The following is an 18,998-nucleotide window of genomic DNA, read 5'->3' as shown; positions in this document are numbered from 1 at the left end:
CTCGGTGCTGGCCGGCAGTGGAGACGGGTCCGAGGTGAGAGTAGGATAGGGTGGAACTCCGGCCGTGTTCCTCAACTGCCAATTGGATCCAGCGCGTGCGGGTGGTTCTTGTGGCTCCCGAAGCCTTCGGCGGCGGTGGTGCCCCTTTTGGATTTATTTTGGCGCCCGGCGTGCTCAAGCTCTGGTGGTCTCGCGTGCGTTTGTCTACAGCTGCGTGCGTGGTTGGCTCGTGTGCATGTCTGATGTCTCTGTGTGGTGCGTCCGTGCTGATTGAAAGTACAGCCATGTGACACGGATTGTTTGCTACTGCCGCTGATTACTAGGCCGATGCTGCTCCTTAGTTCCTAACTTCCTATACAGTAGATAGAAGATGATTACCGCTGACGCTGATTGTTTGCTATCGCCGCTGGTTGCTATTGCTGCTGCCGATGATTGCTGTTGCCATTGCTGCTGATATTGCTTCTCCTTATATTAGTACCTATACCGTAGATGATATTCATTCCCAAATAAAAAATATAGAAGATCTGTATGTTTTAAAATTCTTGCAAATTGAACGAACTACTTGTTATCTCTTCTCTAATCTTTCTCTTGATCAGATTCTCTTTTTTACTATCCATTGCAAAATTTACTCAATAATATGTACAATGCGTACAATAATAATCATGAAACCATCTAGCTCCTTATTGAGTCCATGGCCCCTTTTTCCATGCAATGGTTAGTATTATTTGTTCCACCTGTATCTCATCATATGATTTTTTTCCCTTGCAATTTTTGTGCTTGCAAGATGTCAGCTAGCAGTCTATCAGTATCTAAACAATGCAGTAACCATGATGTTGGTATGAAACTGTCCTACAGGTCAGGTTTTGAACTGTTGACAGTAGATGCGCAGATTGATAAGATTGTGTTAAAATCATTAATTTGCCTTGGCTGATCGTGTAAGGGATTAACTTTCTTTATTGGCGTGCAGCTTCAGGGGCAGATGGAAATGTATAGCTTATGACATAATCACAGAAAGTCGGGCAACCCATTCGCTTACTTGATAAATCCTCCCCTGGTTCAGTCCACTAAGGTGTCCATTTCCTTATCTCCTCCTCATGACGCAGCATTCTTATTTATTCCATATCCTTAATTTTTACACTAACTAGTCCAGCGAGTCTTTGTTAGTTAAGTGTGCCAGTATATGTCTATTTTTTCTGATCATAACTTTTGTACATGCCTATATTTTATAGATTCATATAGGTATTGATATTCAGGTATTCAATGCATGACAAATGATACATGATTAGGGAGCTGAATTGTGACCAAAGATCAAATCCTCTTGGGCATATGATATTCTACATTGGCAGGAAAGGCACATGGGCAGTGTTTCTTATAACTGGGTAAGTACTGACATAGAATTGCTCATCCATTAGTTAGGTTTGCTATTATTCATATTGTTCAGCCATTACATAGGTCGCCCCTGATGCTTTTTTCTTAAATATATATTCAGCTTATTGATAGGTTGGTCTTGAAAAATTAAATATTGCCACATTAAATTATTATTTTTTCCCTGTAAACACCTTGGATCCTACCTTCTCTAGAAACAAAACTCCACTACTTTTTCCTAGAAAAGACCAAATCTAAAGAAGTGTTTCTTTTTCATGTTGTTTCTTCTACTAGTTCTAAGAGTCTTATTCTTGAATCTTGATTGAGAAATTATAATGTGACATTGTAGTTCTCAGGTAACTACGAAATTTTTTGTGATGTAGATTAGTTAATGACTTTGAGCTGTTGGCATTGAGTTCTTTTCTCCTAATACGTCATAGCAAGCATGAGCAGTATGTGGGTAATCGTGACACTAAACTAGTTAGTGCTGAGACCTTTAGAAAACGGAAATATCCAATTTTGTATAGTCGATATTATTGCTTGCCTACTCACCATTTAGTTGGTTGCTGAATGCATATCATTCTTGATATAATATAATCTATGGATAATTGTTAGTAGTGAATACATGCCGCTGGCTGTTCGCAGTGAACATGCACACTGGATTGGTCAAAGATAATCAGTGTTTTAACATGTCCTCCTACTAAGTCATTTGTTACACATACATAAGATTATTTCTTCTTCCCCAACAATCTTTTGTTTCACACTTTGTAATTTTTATGTGGATCCTTTTATGTACAATACATATTATGTTTATTTTTAAACTTCATTTAGAATTTATGCCTAAATAGTATTATGATTTTTCTTTGTAGGTGAGAATTTCAATACAAGATGATTACTTGGATCTTGGAGAACGTATGATGGTTCTTGGTACTTGGAGGAAAAACAAGACAATTCTCTGAATGTTTAGAAATTTTATATTTTGTTTTATTTTATTTTTCGAAGGAAGTGATGTACTCCTAATTGATGATACTTCCATTGTAATGTAACAGATTGTTCCATTGAATCAATATATCATTTTCATTTCTACTCTATCGAATTTTACTAAAGTTCTACCTTGTACTGCCATTCAAACTACCTACTGTTACAAATGATTATATATGGAGGTTATTCTATTTTATAAGCACCAGTGCATAGAACAACAGTGTTATAAATGATTATATATGGAGGTTATTCTATTTTGCAAGCACCAACGCATAGAAGCGTTGCATGAATACGTTGTTGCTTTGCAACACATTATTTCCCAGATCACCAACGGATCTATATATGTTGTTGTGGACCCTTGCAACGCCACCAACGACAACACATATGAATCCGTTGGTGTAGACCTTTGCAACGTTTATGCGGACAAACGACAACGCATCCATGCGTTGCAATAGGGGGGTTCTTGTTGTAGTGACATGCGAGGCTAGCACCGTGATGAACACTGCTGAGGTAGAGGAGATGCCGAAGAAGTTGGGGATCGCGGAGGATGACTTTGATGATGTGGTAGTAGAGGAAGAGGAGGAGCTCCCTGCTGAAGCAATCCAGTGGATGGCAATCGTGCGAGTGCACAAAAAGATCACTTGTGCTCAGTATTGATTTTTAGAAACATGAGGGTGGCTTGGGACTTGGCGAAAGAGGTGAAGATCTGGCCCGTCAGCAATAATATGTACATGCTCCAATTTGCTTGCTTGGGCGACTAGGAGGGAGTCATGGACGATGGGCCCTGGACTTACCAAGGCAACACGGTGGTTTTGGCGTCGTATGATGGATTCACTAAACCATCAGCCATAGCCTTGGACACAATTGAGATCTGGATCCAATTCTTGACCTACCAGACCGCTACCACCCATTGCTCAAATCCCTTGCATCCAAGGTTGGCGAATTCCTCTATGCGGAACCTAAGTACCACGATTTTGAGGGTAATGTCTCTAGAGTCAAAGTAAAGATCAACGTGCACAAACCGCTGAAAAACGCAATCACTCTTGTCAAGGGGAAGAATAGATAAGTCTTCACAGTCGCATATGAGCGGCTACCAGTTTCATTCGTGGTTTGTGGTTATTTGCGCCACATGTACAAGGAATGTCGGGATGGAGTGCATCCACGGTTAGCCCTAGTTTTCAAAAATCTGTGAGCTAGCTGGTTCAAGGGAGTAGGGAGAGGACCTGGAGGAGGGAGAGGGCGAGGCCGTGGCCACGGTTGTTGGGGAACGTAGTAATTTAAAAAAAATTCCTACGCACACGCAAGATCATGGTGATGCATAGCAACGAGAGGGGAGAGTGTTGTCCACGTACCCTCGTAGACCGAAAGCGGAAGCGTTAGCACAACGCAGTTGATGTAGTCGTACGTCTTCACGATCCGACCGATCAAGTACCAAACGCACGGCACCTCCGAGTTCAGCACACGTTCAGCTCGATGACGTCCCTCGAACTCCGATCCAGCCGAGTGTTGAGGAAGAGTTTTGTTAGCACGACGGCGTGGTGAGGATGTTGATGTTCTACTGATGCAGGGCTTCGCCTAAGCACCGCTACAATATTATCGAGGTGGATTATGGTGGAGGGGGGCACCGCACACGGCTAAGAGATCAATGATCAATTGTTGTGTCTATGGGGTGCCCCCTGCCCCCGTATATAAAGGAGTGAAGGAGGGGGAGGGCCGTCCCTTTCTATGGCGCGCCCTAGGAGAGTCCTACTCCCACCGGGAGTAGGATTCCCTCTTTCCTAGTAGAACTAGGAGCCCTTCCAAGTAGTAGGAGTAGGAGGGAAGGAAAGGGAAGGGAAAAGGAGAAGGAAGGAAGGGGGCGCCCCCTCCCTAGTCCAATTCGGACCAGACCATGGGGAGGGGTGCGGCCACCCTTTGAGGCCTTTCTCTCCTTTCCCGTATGGCCCATTAAGGCCCAATATGAATTCTCGTAACTCCCCGGTACTCCCGAAAATACCCGAATCACTCGGAACCTCTCCGATGTCCGAATATAGTCGTCCAATATATCGATCTTTACGTCTCGACCATTTCGAGACTCCTCGTCATGTCCACGATCTCATCCGGGACTCCGAACTCCTTCGGTACATCAAAACACATAAACTCATAATATAACTGTCATCGAAACGTTAAGCGTGCGGATCCTACGGGTTCGAGAACTATGTAGACATGACCGAGACATGTCTCCGGTCAATAACCAATAGCGGAACCTGGATGCTCATATTGGCTCCCACATATTCTACGAAGATCTTTATCGGTCAGACCGCATAACAACATACGTTGTTCCCTTTGTCATTGGTATGTTACTTGCCCGAGATTCGATCGTCGGTATCTCAATACCTATTTCAATCTCGTTACTGGCAAGTCTCTTTACTCGTTCCGTAATACATCATCCCGCAACTAACTCATTAGTTGCAATGCTTGCAAGGCTTAAGTGATGTGCATTACCGAGTGGGCCCAGAGATACCTCTCCGACAATCGGAGTGACAAATCCTAATCTCGAAATACGCCAACCCAACAAGTACCTTCGGAGACACCTATAGAGCACCTTTATAATCACCCAGTTATGTTGTGACGTTTGGTAGCACACAAAGTGTTCCTCCGGTAAATAGGAGTTGCACAATCTCATAGTCATAGGAACATGTATAAGTCATGAAGAAAGCAATAACAACACACTAAACGATCAAGTGCTAAGCTAACGGAATGGGTCAAGTCAATCACATCATTCTCCTAATGATGTGATCCCGTTAATGAAATGACAACTCATGTCTATGGTTAGGAAACATAACCATCTTTGATCAACGAGCTAGTCAAGTAGAGGCATACTAGTGACACTCGGTTTGTCTATGTATTCACACATGTATTATGTTTCCGGTTAATACAATTCTAGCATGAATAATAAACATTTATCATGAAATAATGAAATAAATAATAACTTTATTATTGCCTCTAGGGCATATTTCCTTCAGTCTCCCACTTGCACTAGAGTCAATAATCTAGTTCACATCACCATGTGATTTAACACCAATAGTTCACATCGTCATGTGACCAACACCCAAAGGGTTTACTAGAGTGAATAATCTAGTTCACATCGCTATGTGATTAACACCCGAAGAGTACTACGGTGTGATCATGTTTTGCTTGTGAGAGAAGTTTAGTCAAAGGGTCTGCCACATTCAGATCCGCATGTATTTTGCAAATTTCTATGTCAATAATGCTCTGCATGGAGCTACTCTAGCTAATTGCTCCCACTTTCAATATGTATCCAGATTGAGACTTAGAGTCATCTGGATCAGTGTCAAAACTTGCATCGACGTAACCCTTTATGACGAACCTTTTGTCACCTCCGTAATCGAGAAACACATCCTTATTCCAGTAAGGATAATTTTGACCACTGTCCATTGATCTACTCCTAGATCACTATTGTACTCCCTTGCTTAACACAGTGTAGGGTATACAATAGATCTGGTACACAGCCTGGTGTACTTTATAGAACATATGGCTGAGGCATAGGAAATGACTTTCATTCTCTTTCTATCTTCTGCCGTGGTCGGGCTTTGAGTCTTACTCAACTTCACACCTTGTAACACAGGTAAGAACTCTTTCTTTGACTGTTCCATTTTGAACTACTTCAAAATCTTGTCAAGTTATGTACTCATTGAAAAAAAACTTATCAAGCGTTTTGATCTATCTCTATAGATCTTGATGCTCAATATGTAAGCAGCTTCACCGAGGTCTTTCTTTGAAAACTCCTTTCAAACACTCCTTTATGCTTTGCAGAATAATTCTACATTATTTCCGATCAACAATATGTCATTCACATATACTTATCAGAAATGTTGTAGTGCTCCCACTCACTTTCTTGTAAAGACAGGCTTCACCACAAGTCTATATAAAACTATATGCTTTGATCAACTTATCAAAGCGTGTATTCCAGCTCCGAGATGCTTGCACCAGTCCATAGATGGATCGCTAGAGCTTGCATATTTTGTTAGCACCTTTAGGATTGACAAAACCTTCTGGTTGCATCATATACAACTCTTCTTTAATAAATCCATTAAGGAATGCAGTTTTGTTTATCCATTTGCCAGATTTCATAAAATGCGGCAATTGCTAACATGATTCAGACAGACTTAAGCATAGATACGAGTGAGAAACTCTCATTGTAGTCAACACATTGAACTTGTCGAAAACCTTTTGCGACAATTCTAGTTTTGTAGTTAGTGACACTACTATCAGCGTCCGTCTCCCTCTTGAAGATCCATTTATTTTCTATGGCTTGCCGATCAACGGGCAAGTCAACCAAAATCCACACTTTGTTCTCATATATGGATCTCATCTCAGATTTCATGGCCTCAAGCCATTTCGCGGAATCTGGGCTCATCATCGCTTCCTCATAGTTCGTAGGTTCGTCATGGTCAAGTAACATGACCTCCAGAACAGGATTACCGTACCACTCTGGTGTGGATCTTACTCTGGTTGACCTACGAGGTTCAGTAGCAACTTGATCTGAAGTTTCATGATCATCATCATTAGCTTCCTTGCTAATTGGTGTAGGAGTCACAGGAACAGATTTCTGTGATGAACTACTTTCCAATAAGGGAGCAGGTACAGCTACCTCATCAAGTTCTACTTTCCTCCCACTCATTTCTTTCGAGAGAAACTCCTTCTCTAGAAAGGATCCATTCTCAGCAACGAATATCTTGCCTTCGGATCTATTATAGAAGGTGTACCCAACATTTTCTTTTGGGTATCCTATGAAGACGCACTTCTCCGATTTGGGTTTGAGCTTATCAGGTTGAAACTTTTTCACATAAGCATTGCAACCTCAAACTTTAAGAAACGACAGCTTAGGTTTCTTGCCAAACCATAGTTCATACGGAGTCGTCTCAACGGATTTAGATGGTGCCCTATTTAACATGAATGCAGCTGTCTCTAATGCATAACCCCAAAACGATAGTGGTAGATTGGTAAGAGACATCATAGATTGCACTATATCCAATAAAGTATGGTTAGACGTTCGGACACACCATTATGCTATGGTGTTCCAGGTGGCACGAATTTGTGAAACTATTCCACATTGTTTTAATTGAAGACCAAACTCGTAACTCAAATATTTTACTTCTGCGATCATATCATAGAAACTTTTATTTTTGTTACGATGATTCTCCACTTCACTCTAAAATTCTTTGAACTTTTCAAATGTTTCAGACTTGTGTTTCATCAAGTAGATATACCCATATCTGCTCAAATCATCTGTGAAGGTCAGAAAATAACGATACCTCCGACGAGCCTCAACACTCATCGGATTGCATACATCAGTATGTATTATTTCCAATAAGTCAGTTGCTCGCTCCATTGTTCTGGAGAACGGAGTCTTAGTCATCTTGCCCATAAGGCATGGTTCACAAGCATCAAGTGATTCATAATCAAGTGATTCCAAAATCCCATCAACATGGAGTTTCTTCATGCGCTTTACACCAATATGACCTAAACGGCAGTGCCACAAATAAGTTGCACTATCATTATTAACTTTGCATCTTTTGGTTTCAATATTATGAATATGTGTATCACTACGATCGAGATCCAACAAACCATTTTATTGGGTGTATGACCATAGAAGGTTTTATTCATGTAAACAGAACAACAATTATTCTCTAATTTAAATGAATAACCGTATTGCAACAAACATGATCAAATCATATTCATGCACAACGCAAATACCAAATAACACTTATTTAGTTTTAACACTAATCCCGAAAGTATAGGGAGTGTGCGATGATGATCATATCAATCTTGGAACTACTTCCAACACACATCGTCACCTCGCCCTTTACTAGTTTCTATTTATTCTGCAACTCCTGTTTCGAGTTACTACTCTTAGCAACTGAACCAGTATCAAATGCCGAGGGGTTGCTATAAACACTAGTAAAGTACACATCAATACCATGTATATCAAATATACTTATGTTCACTTTGCCATCCTTCTTATCCGCCAATCACTTGGGGTAGTTCCGCTTCCAGTGACCAGTCCCTTTGCAGTAGATGCACTTAGTCTCAGGCTTAGGTCCAGACTTGGGCTTCTTCACTCGAGCAGCAACTTGCTTGCCGTTCTTCTTGAAGTTCCCCTTCTTTCCTTTGCCCTTTTCTTGAAACTAGTGGTCTTGTTAACCATCAATACTTGATGTTTTTCTTGATTTCTACCTTCGTCGATTTCAGCATCACGAAGAGCTTGGGAATTACTTTCGTCATCCCTTGCATATTATAGTTCATCATGAAGTTCTACTAACTTGGTGATGGTGACTAGAGAATTTTGTCAATCACTATTTTATCTGGAAGATTTAACTCCCACTTGATTCAAGCGATTGTAGTACCCAGACAATCTGAGCATATGCTCACTGCTTGAGCTATTCTCCTCCATCTTTTAGCTATAGAACTTGTTGGAGACTTCATATCTCTCAACTCGGGTATTTGTTTGAAATATTAACTTCAACTCCTGGTACATCTCATATGGTCCATGACGTTCAAAACATCTTTGAAGTCCCGATTCTAAGCCGTTAAGCATGGTGCACTAAACTATCAAGTAGTCATCATATTGAGCTAGCCAAATGTTCATAACGTCTGCATCTGCTCCTGCAATAGGTTTGTCACCTAGCGGTGCATTAAGGACATAATTCTTCTGTGTAGCAATGAGGATAAACCTCAGATCACTGAGCCAATCCGTATCATTGCTATTAACATCTTTCAACTTAGTTTTCTCTAGGAACATATCAAAAATAAAACAGGGGAGCTAAACGCGAGCTATTGATCTACAACATAGATATGCTAATACTACCAGGACTAAGTTCATGATAAATTAAAGTTCAATTAATCATATTACTTAAGAACTCCCACTTAGATAGACATCCCTCTAATCATCTAAGTGATCATGTGATTCAAATCAACTAAACCATAACCGATCATCACGTGAAATGGAGTAGTTTTCAATGGTGAACATCACTATGTTGATCATATCTACTATATGATTCACGCTCGACCTCTCGGTCTTAGTGTTCCGAGGCCATATTTGCATATGCTAGGCTCGTCAAGTTTAACCTGAGTATTCCGCGTGTGCAAAACTGGCTTGCACCCGTTGTAGATGGACGTAGAGCTTATCACACCCGATCATCACGTGGTGTCTGGGCACGACGAACTTTGGCAACGGTGCATACTCAGGGAGAACACTTTTATCTTGAATTTAGTGAGAGATCATCTTACAATGCTACCGTCAATCAAAGCAAGATAAGATGCATAAAAGATAAACATCACATGCAATCAATATAAGTGATATGATATGGCCATCATCATCTTGTGCTTGTGATCTCCATCTCCGAAGCACCGTCATGATCACCATCGTCACCGGCGCGACACCTTGATCTCCATTGTAGCATCGTTGTCGTCTCGCCAATCTTATGCTTCTACGACTATCGCTACCGCTTAGTGATAGAGTAAAGCATTACAGGGCGATTGCATTGCATACAATAAAGCGACAACCATATGGCTCCTGCTAGTTGCCGATAACTCGGTTAAAAAACATGATCATCTCATACAATAAAATTTAGCATCATGTCTTGACCATATCACATCACAACATGCCCTGCAAAAACAAGTTAGACGTCCTCTACTTTGTTGTTGCAAGTTTTACGTGGCTGCTACAGGCTTAGCAAGAACCGTCCTTACCTACGCATCAAAACCACAACGATAGTTTGTCAAGTTGGTGATGTTTTAACCTTCGCAAGGACCGGGCGTAGCCACACTCGGTTCAACTAAAGTTGGAGAAACTGACACCCGCTAGCCACCTATGTGCAAAGCACGTCGGTAGAACCAGTCTCGCGTAAGCGTACGCGTAATGTCGGTCCGAGCCGCTTCATTCAACAATACCGCCGAACCAAAGTATGACATGCTGGTAAGCAGTATGACTTATATCGCCCATAACTCACTTGTATTCTACTCGTGCATATAACATCTATGCATAAAACCAGGCTTGGATGCCACTGTTGGGGAACGTAGTAATTTAAAAAAATTTCCTACGCACACGCAAGATCATGGTGATGCATAGCAACGAGAGGGGAGAGTGTTGTCCACGTACCCTCGTAGACCGAAAGTGGAAGCGTTAGCACAACACGGTTGATGTAGTCGTACGTCTTCACGATCCGACCGATCAAGTACCGAACGCACGACACCTCCGAGTTCAGCACACGTTCAGCTCGATGACATCCCTCGAACTCCGATCCAGCCGAGTGTTGAGGAAGAGTTTCGCCAGCACGACGGTGTGGTGACGATGTTGATGTTCTACCGACGCAGGGCTTCGCCTAAGCACTGCTACAGTATTATCGAGGTGGATTATGGTGGAGGGGGGCACCGCACACGGCTAAGAGATCAATGATCAATTGTTGTGTCTATGGGGTGCCCCTGCCCCCGTATATAAAGGAGTGGAGGAGGGGGAGGGCCGACCCTCTCTATGGCGCGCCCTAGGAGAGTCCTACTCCCACCGGGAGTAGGATTCCCTCTTTCCTAGTAGAACTAGGAGCCCTTCCAAGTAGTAGGAGTAGGAGGGAAGGAAAGGGAAGGGAAAAGGAGAAGGAAGGAAGGGGGCGCCCCCCTCCCTAGTCCAATTCGGACCAGCCAATGGGGAGGGGTGCGACCACCCTTGGAGGCCTTTCTCTCCTTTCCCGTATGGCCCATTAAGGCCCAATATGAATTCCCGTAACTCCCCGGTACTCCCGAAAATACCTGAATCACTCGGAACCTTTTTGATGTCCGAATATAGTCGTCCAATATATCGATCTTTACGTCCCGACCATTTCGAGACTCCTCGTCATGTCCCCGATCTCATCCGGGTCTCCGAACTCCTTCGGTACATCAAAACACATAAACTCATAATATAACTGTCATCAAAACGTTAAGCGTGCGGACCCTACGGGTTCGAGAACTATGTAGACATGACCGAGACACGTCTCCGGTCAATAACCAATAGCGGAACCTGGATGCTCATATTGGCTCCCACATATTCTACGAAGATCTTTATCGGTCAGACCGCATAACAACATACGTTGTTCCCTTTGTCATCGGTATGTTACTTGCCCGAGATTCGATCGTCGGTATCTCAATACCTAGTTCAATCTCGTTACCGGCAAGTCTCTTTACTCGTTCCGTAATACATCATCCCGCAACTAACTCATTAGTTGCAATGCTTGCAAGGCTTAAGTGATGTGCATTACCGAGTGGGCCCAGTGATACCTCTTTGACAATCGGAGTGACAAATCGTAATCTCGAAATACGCCAACCCAACAAGTACCTTCGGAGACACATGTAGAGCACCTTTATAATCACCCAGTTACGTTGTGACGTTTGGTACCACACAAAGTGTTCCTCTGGTAAACGAGAGTTGCATAATCTCATAGTTATAGGAACATGTATAAGTCATGAAGAAAGCAATAGCAACATACTAAACAATCAAGTGCTAAGCTAACAGAATGGGTCAAGTCAATCACATCATTCTCCTAATGATGTGATCCCGTTAATCAAATGACAACTCATGTCTATGGTTAGGAAACATAACCATCTTTGATCAACGAGCTAGTCAAGTAGAGGCATACTAGTGACACTCAGTTTGTCTATGTATTCACACATGTATTATGTTTCCGGTTAATACAATTCTAGCATGAATAATAAACATTTATCATGAAATAAGGAAATAAATAATAACTTTATTATTGCTTCTAGGGCATATTTCCTTCAACGGTGGTAGGAACGGTCATGGACCAGGGCGCACCCAGGAGGAAGCTAGCGGGGAATCAGAGTATGAGGACCCTGATGCCTATATGCACAAGGCCGAACTGAACAAAAAATGAGCTTCAGAGCTCACAACGATAATTGATCCAGTGGTAGCTGAGTTAGCCATAATAGCGATGTCGGCCCAAGGCAAAACAATGACGCTACCTTCCCCTGAAATCCCATCGAGCCCCTCGTCTCGGCAGGAATAAAACAGGGCAAGGACAAGTAATTGCAGCAGATAAGAACACGTTGTATAAGAACGGTGGCAACACAAAAAACCCAATGGCAAAATTGTTAGGCTCCCTCGAGGAGTGCCGCCATGTCCAATGTGTTTCTTCTGCTGGAATTGTTGCGGTGCGGGTAGAGCCACGACAGTCAGTGAGCTTTGTGATTTCACAAGGATATTTTACCCTACCATCCTCTACATAGTAGAAACCCAACAAGAGGCTCAAGGGTAGAATATTTAGCAGGAACATTAGGGTATGATAATGGATATGCGATTGAAAGCCAGGGAAGAAGTGGCGGTATTGGCATTTTCTGGAATAATGAAATAAAAATAGATATTCTTGGTTACTCTGTGTATCATGTTGAGTGCTTCATTCTTGAACCAAGCCTTGATCCTTGGAGAGTTACAATAGTGTACGGTGAAGCTCAAACCCACTTGAGGCACCAAACATGGGATACTATTGAAAACATTAGTACTTCCAGCAATCTCCCATGGCTTTGCCTGGGCGATTTCAATGAAGTTCTACATCTGGATGAGCACGAAGGAGTTGGACAACGTAGAAGTGTGTAGATCCAAGCATTTCAAGATAAGGTTGATGTCTGCATGCTGCTAGATTTGGGTTACTAAGGCCCGACCTTTGAGATGAAGGTTACAAGTGGTACTTTCACAATGGTGCGCCTAGACCGCGTGCTGGTTTCTGTGGACTGGCAGAGAAGGTTTCACTTCCTGATTAAACTCACCCGACAGTCGCGACTTTAGATCATGACGCGATATTGGTGGACTTTGCATCCGCAGCAACAACATAACACTATTGGGAATATGCCCTAGAAGCAATAATATTGTATTATTATAATTTCATTTTCATAATTAAGAGTTTATATTTCACGCTATAACTGCTATGATCCTGGAATAGGCGACTCAGTGGAAAACACATATGCACGTGTGGAATGATAAACGGTAAGGAAAAGATTCCTAATCTTGCCTCTTAGACTGGCTCAAGTGTTGTTGGTGATCATGTTTTCCAGATCTTAGGATATCACTAAGTGTAACGATAGTCCTAAAATAACATTTAGAGTATGATGTTAGAAGAACGATCATATTGAATTAACCAAAATTTGTGTGTAACGAATTGAGTTTATATCGTCTGTAATCAATTGTAACAACACAGAGTGTTAACGTGTGATTTTTCTCCTTAGACCATGAGAGTATCATAATCACTTCTTACCATACGGTGGACTTTGGGGTTGCTCAAACGTCACCTATAACATGGTGATCATAATGACAACTTACAGGCTCATCAGAAAGTTTGACAAGGGACTAGATAGCCCGAGAGTGGGATTGGCTCCTATGAAGATGGAGAGATATTCTTGGGGGCCTCTCGATGTAATGGTATCAATCATCATCTGGCATGAAACATGTGACTACGTCACGGGGATGCCGGAACACGACAACGAGAAAGAAGAACAAAACCGATAATGAGGATAACGACATCGTGATCATGTGATGACTTAGGAGGATACCGCTCTATCCTGGGTTTTGTTCCGAAGCAAAGGGAACATCACAAGATAACCAAATATTCACTTGAATATCATTCATGTGCTCATAGGGATTGATATGGATGTCCAAGTTTCCGCTATCGGTCATTGAGCGAAGGGGTTTTGTTCATGTCTATGAGTTACCGAACCTACAGGATCACAAGCTTAAGGCAATTACGATCTGTTGAGTGTTAGTAGGACGAGAATGTTGGGAATATATTTGTGGAATTATTTCATAAATATCCGTAAGCGTTTCGGGGTCACCGAAAGGGTTTCAGAGAGTATCGGCTAATATCGGGTATTACCAATAAATAATATATAGGTGTAAAATGTTTCCGGGGCTGTTAAATAATATATAAAAGGGTCTAATATTTATTAGAAGGCTTCTATAATAAATTTAATACCAACGATCCTTAAAAGGCCAAACCGGGGAAGGAACATCGGGCCAACTTGGCCCAATAGGAAGTGGCGGCCCTTCCTTGTGTGTGTGTGTGTGGGGGGGGGAGGGCGAATTGGAGTGGGGGAGGAGTCCAACTCCTCCTCCTAAGGCTAGCACCCCAACGAGAGACTTTCCCTTCTTGGCTGCCCTCTCCCTCCCCTCCAACCTATATATACCAGGGTTTTTTGCTCTATGGACATATACAAGTTTGGAGCCTCCTCTAGTTCCCTTTAGTTCTAGTTCTAGTTGATCCTAGTTGATCTAATTAGAGCTAGACCTATATCCTCTAATCCTCATAAGTAGAATCCTAGTGTGATTCTAATCTCCTTCCTCTAATTCTCTGGTGACGATTAGTTTTGGACGATGAAGCGCTGCCAGGTCATGAAGGCTGCACGCTTGCAACCAAGTAGAGAGGCTGTGCTTTCAGTCTTCAATTCGAGGGACTGTTCATCGGCGGTTTGCGGGATCGTTCCTCGACGGTTCAAGGGACTCCAAGTATGATCTAAACTGACATGTTCTTCTTCTGCTGCAACTCGGTGCCGGTAACGATCATGATCTCAACCCGTAATGCATCTTCATATTGATCTTGGGTGTGCGTAGGGGAATTTTTTTTTCTACTATGTTTCCCAACAAACACAAGGGCCAAGACCTTTTGTTACGAGGTTATGAGGGAAGGCCATGAGCAATGGGGTGATATGATTAACACGACATGGCTGCATCGGGTACCACCTTAGGAACAAACGAGTTGAGTACGAAGTTGGCAGCCTTCTCTTGCGCTGGAACAATGATACATTTGGCAGTGTATGCAAGGAGATCAAAACAAAGCGAGAATCAGAAAAGCTTTGGTCTGATCCGAACAGGACGGTTCCCATTCACGCTGAGGTAAAAATCAATGAAAAATTAGTAGAGATGTACCATCATGAGGAGGTGATGTGGCGACAACGAGCAAGACCTGAGTGGTTGGCCTCGGGAGACAAAAACTTGAAGTTTTTCCATCTTCAGGCTAGCATCTTGAGGAAGAAAAATATGACCAAAGCTTTGCAGAATTCTCTTGGTGTAACGGCGGAGGATCGGAGGAGTTGAAAAACATGGTCCATGAATTCTACAAATCTCTCTATACGTCTGAGGGTGTAAGTTATATGGATACAATACTAAAAAAATATCCCAAGCAAGGTCACAACTGAGATGAATGATATGCTAGTTTCCCCTTACACACTCGAGGAAGTCAAAAATGCATTCTTTCTCTATGACACCCAGGTTTTTGGCCTGTTGGCCTAAAGTCCCGCGTATGCCACTGCATGCAGTGACCATGAGGGATGCAGTTGGTTGACATGCAATGCGCGCACTCTGGACGTTGGGACCCTCGGCCATCACCCAAACACCGCCCTTGCAACACTACAGCTTGTCCGCGCCGCCTCACTTGCTCTCCATCTTCCACCTGGTCAGCTCCAAGTCCTTCCCGACGTCAGCAAGCGGCTCGCCGGATGCGGACACGGCATGCCCGTGCGGGAACAGTGTGCGTTAGTGCATCGCCTGACCCACATCGCACGCCCCAGCTTTGCCCGCGTGCATCTACAGCTCCCCCGTGCCCCTCTAGTCACTTCACCACCCGTGCCCGAGCCACACGCCTCGTCAGAGCTCCGGTAGCTTCCTCACGGGGGTGCCTGGTGCTCGACATCTCCCTCCCTTAGAAATAGACCCCTCCCTAGCTGCTCAAACCATCCACCACTCCTCCACTGGCCACAAATTGACCACTGACGAGCGGGGCAAGGCCAGGAGGGCCTCCAACCACCGATCATCGCCGGAGTTGCCTGCGGATCACCCTCGACCATTCTCTCGCTCCTGCCCTCCTCTGCTTCCACGACTTCTTCATGCGAGCTCGTGTTGATCTCCAGAGCATGATGGTGCAGTTGATCAGTCGGAACAACATCGGGAACACCGACTCTGACGAGCTGCACTACCCATCTTCTTCGGAGAGGAAGCCAGCCTCGCCGTTCATCCACCTCCGACCAAGCCACGGGGACATGTGTGCTCCCCACCCTGCTCTGAACCCATCACGACCATCGCCGACAGCCGCCTTGGTCTCCTCACTGGAGGATCATCGGGGATAGCGCCGCCCACCTCTGTTCTCTTTCTCTCTCTCTGAAACCTAATACGGGGACCGTACTCGTAAGCTTCTCTCTTCCCCTCCGAAGCATCCTCTAGTGGAGGCACCCTAGCAAAATACACCTTTGACGTGGCCCTCACTGGAATTTTTGTTAATTCAATTTAAAATTAGACTTTGACACAAACTTTGACTAGCTATGATTTCTAAACCAAAAGTCCAAATGAGTTGAACTTTTTGCTATAGTTTTGTCATGAGCTGAACTTTCTGTTGGTGCAATTTGAGATTATCCCTTGCTGTCTAGAATTTATGGTATTAGAAAAGGCTTTATGTGACATTTTCTTTTTGTTATTAAATTTATTTTTAGAAGAAACTAATTGTGTGGGAGAAGACCAGGAGTATCGTGACACTCCTCTGAACTAAGGCAAGCCACAACATTCATTTGCAAGATGGCATTGCAATGGCAATGGTTCCAATTGAATATTGATTACTTATATGCCTTATGAATTTAAATTACTATGTGCATGCTACTTGTTACATTATGCTCATTTCCATGTCATATGTATGTTGTAGACGGTAGAGTAAATGTTATATGGTTAAGTTAGGATTCATCCACCATTTAGCTTGCTATCATGCACCCTATTGCATTCTATGGCTTGAATCATTTTCATCCAAGTTAAACTTGACTATAATCAAACTTGATCAAAGCTGTTAATCGAGTCATAGTGCCACCAAATCGAGCTCACTAGTGCAAGCACACTTTCCTGGATGAGGATGCTCTAATTCGCTCTATTGTCATTCATCTCGCCGGTGCCTCCAACGAGGGAATGTTATGTGCACGTGCTACCCTAGCCCGGTAGGCGTCAATAACCTTGTGAGCCCAAGTTTTATGGTACCGAGGTCCCTGTTTGGGACGATAAAGTTTAGTTTGGTCACGGCGGTGGCGGCCACAAAGGTGGCGGATTCACGAGTTGACATTGGGGTGACCCATGGCATAGCCCAGACGAGAGTTTTTGGGAGTGGCCGGGAGAGTGTATACAATAGATTGGTTTTGTTGGAACGTCGTTAGTCCACCCGAATGGGAGGATGAGGCCATGAGGTCCATAGTGTGGGTACAGTGTACTAACCTCAGCAGAGTGTATAATCTATCGATAGCCACGTCCTCGGTTATGGACACAGTTTGTAGTAGGTCACAATATGGGTCAACATAAATAATTAACTTGCACACTTCTGAACCTCGAACTTGCACGTGAAGAAGTCGGTTGATCTTGAGGTGATCGTGTGTTGATCATGATGGTATGGTTGATACCAATGGTGGTTACGAGGTAACCCTCGAGATGGGTAAGTTGGTCCAAGGGACCATGACGGTATTCCACTTGCACACCACGATTGGTAACATCATGCTCATGATCATGTTTAATTTGTTCATTCCATTTTATTGTTTGTCATATTTGCTGTGAGCTTGCAAGTACATTCAAAGTACCCACCTGGCGTGTCATGCCAGATGCAGGAGATACCGTGCAAGGACTCGAGGTTGATCGGTACTTCACGATCTAGGCTGCGTCCTAGGAGTGTCCCTTTGGCATGGAGTTCCGCTACCGCATTGTTTCGCTACTGAGTAGTTGTATCCTCTAGCATCAAGGCTCTTGAGATGTTTAATAAATAATGCACATAGTGGAGCCGCACCGTGTGTGCCGCTTGGCCTCGCTTTCTTATGTAATCATCAAACCTATGTATCAACAAGAGATCAATAAAGCGGTTATGTATGTACCAAGTTGTTATGTGTTGCCAGAAGACTTGATGTCTGGGCTGGCAATACAACGTAAACCGGTTACTCCGAGCCAGGGTGCCTCAGGGAGTCCTGGATTAGGGGGCCTCCGGACAGCCGGATTATATCCTTTGGCCGGACTGTTGGACTATGAAGATACAAGATTGAAGACTTCGTCTCGTGTCCGGATGGGACTCTACTTGGCGTGGAAGGCAAGCTAGGCAATACGGATATGTATATCTCCTCCTTTATAACCGATCTTGTGTAACCCTAGCCCCCTCCGGTGTCTATATAAACCGGAGGGTTTTAGTCCGTAGGACAACATACAATCATACCATAGGCTAGCTTCTAGGGTTTAGCCTCTCCAATCTCGTGGTAGATCAACTCTTGTAATACCCATATCATCAAGAATAAATCAAGCAGGACATAGGGTTTTACCTCCATCAAGAGGGCCCGAACCTGGGTAAAACATCGTGTCCCCTGCCTCCTGTTACCATCCGTCTTAGACGCACAGTTCGGGACCCGCTACCCGAGATCCGCCGGTTTTGACACCGACATTGGTGCTTTCACTGATACTTCCTCCGTGTCGTCGCCGTTAGGCTTGATGGCTCCTACTATCATCGATGGCGATGCAGTCCAGGGTGAGACTTTTCTTCCCGGACAGATCTTTGTGTTCGGCGGCTTCGCACTGCGGGCCAACTCGCTTGGCCATCTGGAGCAGATCGAAA

At 43.6% G+C, this 18,998-nt stretch overlaps 1 long non-coding RNA gene across 2 annotated transcripts; it reads left to right on the top strand.

Annotated features, from left to right (window-relative positions):
- Positions 1-358: 358 nt before the first annotated feature.
- Positions 359-2,451, top strand: LOC123082492 (uncharacterized). 2 transcript variants are annotated; one of them, XR_006439038.1, is made up of 4 exons: positions 359-855; positions 968-1,069; positions 1,230-1,379; positions 2,235-2,451. It is a non-coding gene; the product is annotated as an uncharacterized lncRNA (long non-coding RNA). The 2 variants fall into 2 exon arrangements; XR_006439037.1 differs by lacking the exon at positions 359-855 and having other exon boundaries at positions 885-1,069.
- The last annotated feature ends 16,547 nt before the right edge of the window (positions 2,452-18,998 follow it).

Source organism: Triticum aestivum, chromosome 4A (genome assembly GCF_018294505.1).
Source record: "Triticum aestivum cultivar Chinese Spring chromosome 4A, IWGSC CS RefSeq v2.1, whole genome shotgun sequence".
Lineage (NCBI taxonomy): Eukaryota > Viridiplantae > Streptophyta > Magnoliopsida > Poales > Poaceae > Triticum > Triticum aestivum.
This window is presented reverse-complemented; position numbering and strand designations above follow the sequence as displayed.